Source organism: Cyprinodon variegatus, unplaced genomic scaffold (assembly GCF_000732505.1).
Source record: "Cyprinodon variegatus isolate N-32 unplaced genomic scaffold, C_variegatus-1.0 Scaffold584, whole genome shotgun sequence".
Lineage (NCBI taxonomy): Eukaryota > Metazoa > Chordata > Actinopteri > Cyprinodontiformes > Cyprinodontidae > Cyprinodon > Cyprinodon variegatus.
The window spans coordinates 591,656-596,534 of record NW_015151037.1 but is presented as its reverse complement, the minus strand read 5'-3'; positions in this window follow the sequence as shown (position 1 = coordinate 596,534).

The window sequence follows — 4,879 nt, the reverse complement described above, 5'->3', positions numbered from 1 at the left end:
TTTCGGGGTAACAGGAGAAGCGGCGCGGTCCTCTAATCCGTGACTTCTGCATTAAACCGAAGCCAAGAGTAACGAGTAACGTTTGTTTTAAAAATGTAAGGAATAGAAAGTACAGATACTGGTGTGAAAATGTCATGAGTAGAAGTCAGAAGTAGGAAGAAAACAAAGTAATGGAGTAAAGTATAGATACCTAGAAAGTGTACTTAAAAGTGACACCTCTGTTTGTGGGTGATTGGCTGCGGGAGTTGGAGACGCATTGGGGAGAGAGAGAGAAAGAAAAGTCTTTTTCCAGGACCTGGATTAGCGCCAAGGCGAGGCTAACTGCATGCAGCGAGGCTAACTGCATACAGCAAGGCTAACTGCATACAGCGAGGTTAACTGCATGCAGCGAGGCTAACTGCATGCAGCGAGGCTAAGGCTTTATCCTGCTTTCCCTGCTTCTGGTTTTAAATGTCAGGACCAGATCCAGCATGGATAATATAAAGACAGCTAGGACTGATTTAAAGTGCTTTTTAGAGAAGGCAAAGAAGAATAAACAATTTAGGATTCTCATGGAAAATAATAGAATATAGTCTACTTTTTCTAGATGGTTGTTAATTTGTATAGTTGCCCTTAAATAAACACATTCTCAGAAAATAAATTGTTTTTATATATTAAATTTTATATTCACAAAGCCTCAGAAGGGAGAGTAAACCTGTACATGAAATTATGTTTTTTTTTTTTTCACAAAGTATATTTATAATGTTTATAATGTTGTTCATATAAATATACTAGTTTGATAACTTAGTGTATGTTTGATGTTTTTTTATTCTATTTTGAATTTACCAACCAACTATATTATCTTTCTCCTGACATCTGATCCCTGTACTTGATCAATCATACATTACTTCACTGAAAAAAGATTCAGTCTCTAAAGACTTCCTGCTCCATAGTTTCAGGCCTTCATAGCGCACCGTCAAACCCTAAAACATCTACTACTGTTGTTGATTTATACTTAGAGCCTCTTCACCAAGATGCAGATGTGAATCTGCGGTTTCTCCAAACACTTAACTGTTTGTTCATGCTACAGGCACCTCGTTGTGCCTCTGCTTGTGGATTTAACAGCCTATCGCGTGGCACGTTTTAATGATGGTAAACATTCTAAGAGGGTTCTTGGTTAACAGATGCATCATTTTCACCTCTATGATGCCCAACATTCAAGGAGAAAATTGCTTGTCCAAATATAACAAGTTTCCTCTCAGATGGCTCAGTGGGACGCAAGCAAGTGCTCTTACCTGCATATCATTTCAGACTGCCATATGGCATACCATATGTTTTAGATTTTCTCTGCTTTAATGGTTTTATTATTCAAAATGTTATTTTTTTTCTGTAGTGAATTTTGCTTCCCAGGCATAATCATTCACGATCCATTTGGAAGGAAAAGAGTGGAAAGAAAAAAAACAGAAACTCACACTCAGCTCACCCAAAAGCCCCCAAAAACTGATTATTGAATCTCATTTAGATCTAATCATTAAATTAAAATATAAAATGTGAAATTTATTATAAAAATCAGGAAATTCTCCAATATCTACAGCACAAACACAAATATTTTATTCCAGATTTTATTCTTTTAAGTCAGTCTGCGTCAACAAGGACCTGACACCTTGATTTTGTCCTCATAAGAAAGTATTCATATAAAGTAGAAGCTGTTAAAAGTGGAGTCGGTGAAGTAGGGAGTTGAAAGCATCCAAAGTATGCTGTATACTTCTGTAGAACAATTAGCATAAACCCTTAAATATGTTTATATATTTATTATCCACTGAATAAGTTTTACCTTAAAAGCTGATTGGAACTGACAGATCCTAATGGGTTGGTAGAAATGATTAAACTTCTGTAGCTGGTTTGGGTAATAAAAAAACTAAACTTTTACAATAAAGCAAAACAATTCATCTCCTAAGATAAAGTCTTCTCATGGCTGCTAGTAAAGTTTAGCCATAGAATGAGTTTCTAAGGAATTTCTGGGGGTTGTGGGTCAAATCTCTTGCACAGAAGAGCTCATAGCGTCAGTCTGCTGCTGACATCCAGCAGAGAACATCTGCTTAATAACAGCTACTGCTAACATTAAATGAATAACAATGCTGAGATAGTGGGCAGTATATAGTCTACACACGGTCATAGTGAAAGCCTTTGTTTTCTGAGTTCCATCCCTTTGTGAGAGTTTGGACTTTTTTCTGCCATGAATTATGTATTCATATAAATCTCTGCTGAGACTATGAGTCAGAATGTTAGGATCTGTTTGTGCCCAACCCTGGTAGCGTTTGTGTGGAAATCCAGTCAGAATTGAAACACTGTGCATTAGATCCCACCTGGCATTAACATTCATCACTGCATGCATCTTCAGTGACCTCCCATCTCTGTGGAAATATCCATACAGCATAGTATACAACCGGCTGTGAGCAACAGACAGAAATTTAGGTTCTTTTTTCCTCACTGTATGTATATTTCAGTCTAATTTGTAGTTTTGGGGATCTTTCTGTAGGTTTCTGCTGTACCCAGACACACAAACTAAGGACACAATCTTCAAAATGTTTGCATGTTTTAAAACAGTTGAAAACTTTTTAGGCTGAACCATAATACTTCAACCACTTCTGCAAGTACCAGCTGAGTTGGAAAGGAGGTGCCAGGAGCAAGAAAAAGAGAGAAAAGAAATATATACATATACAGTAAGCCATGTGAGGGACCAAACTTAAATAAGGACAAAAGGTGTTCAAAATTTGAAAAATACTTTCATTTAATTGTGTCAAAAATGGTTAACAATGGCTCAAAAGCAATACAAAATAAGTTAAATAATAAATAACATGGATCTGGGCCCAACTTAACTGAGGTCAACTGAGGAAGCAACTCAAACAAAAAACTGACCTGCAAACAAAGAACTAAATGCTGCTTAAAAAGGGATGGAGTAACCCAAGTCTACCACATGAGGGAGCCACAACATAACAAAAGAACCAATAAATACAAAATTAACTAAATCATGCTATGAAACACATAAAGAAAAAAATACTTTTACTTAGCAGAAACAGTAATGATTATTTAAGTGACAAAATTATCTAATAAAAAAACAACTTAAAAGAAGTCTGCCCCATCGGTCTTTCAAAAAGCAAATGGTACGCTCCAGGTTTCCTCCTCCAGCTGGTTTGCATCAGCAGCACCTCAAACAAAAGAACAAGCGTAAATAAACCATTCAGACAGACATTAACTAAAGTGTGCACCCATTAGAAAATACCTGTCTAAAAGAAATCACCAACTTAAACGTAAACTGTAATATAATATAAAGCAAGAAAAAAAATACTAACACGATGCGGTGGTGGGAGGATCATCCACCACACAGTCTCTTCAATCATTCATGATGGGCAATGTGAGATATTTAGGAACAAGTTGGAAGGACTCCAAACCCTAGCCAGGATCAAACCAGAATATCTTCAATGCAGTTATATGTGTTTTTCTGAAATTAGGCTACAGGATCATATCCCGGACTCCAGTGTCTCTCTGCCAGCCTTTCTGACTCAAAGGATGTGGGCTGGCAGTGCTTGTGAAAAACTGATGATGTCATCGTAGACATGTTACTGAGAAGTTTTTTTCACTGCAGCCCAGGTATTGAACTGTTGGCAGTTGGTTTTATGCTGAATTATTTGCCCAAGGAGTTTATCAGTGTTCTCTTAGTAGCTGTTTACATTCAACCTGCTGCTGTTTTTGTCATAAACGGGACAGATGCACCCAGTATTCAAGGTGAGACAGTCAGTAGGAAAGTTCAAAACGTTTATTAAAACAAAAACAGGCAGAACAGAAACGCGCTACTGTGGAACAGTGACTGCAGGTGCGGGGCACATCCCACCTCTGATTCTGTAGAGAGAAAGCAGGTAAGTGACCACGATCATCTGAAAAGAAGATGATAACTATAGTGAGTCACTTAATTGGTTCTACAGTTCAGTCCATCAAGGAACGGACAGATCCGGGCTCCAGGAATCCATGATAGCGTAAAGGCAGGTTCAGGGTCCCGTGAGTCGAGCATCCAGCTCAGACCGAAATGCACAGATGGTCAGAATCCAGCAAGAGTCCAAACAGAGGTTCAGGCAGGCAGAACAGGCAGGGGCAGACAGAGCCAGTGCGTGAGAGGGAACGGAATCAGGAAAATGCTGAAACGCTCTAGCCACTGGTTACGGAGAACAACTAACCTGAGGACACTGGCTTAAGAAAAACTCCTCACTGGAACAGGGACAAGACCCTTGAAACTAAACCTCAAAATAATAAAACTGACTGACCGGAGAAACAGAAAAACAAACCAGGAACAAACAGAAATCAGGCAATGATCTGGCCCTGAATGCTCAGGCTAAACAGAATATAAACAAAGGAAACAGGTGAGAGGAATAAATGATAATTACGCAGGGAGGGAAAACGGCAGGTGAAAGAAATAATCAATTAAGGTGGAGGAATCAGACCAGATCATGACAGTTTTCAACATTGCATGTGACGTCATCAGTTCTGTTTTTGATAAACTACGGACGCATGCACAATGCATTTGTAGCAATAACTGGTGATTTTAATCATGCCACAGTCTCTGGTACACTGCCAGCATTCCAGCAGTTTGTCGTGTGTTGTACCAGTAAAATCACATTGATTTATGTTGCCTTACAGAAACCTGGCTGCAGCAAGAGGATTATGTGAGCATAAATAAGGCAACTCCTTCAAGCTATTTAAATTTCCACATACCTAGAAGTTCTGGGCGAGGAGGAGGAGTAGCAACAATCTTTCAGTCTGACTTACTGATTACTCCCAAGTCAGTTAATACTTACAACTCTTTTGAACATTTAACCCTTAATTTCCCTGATCCAAATTTCAAGGC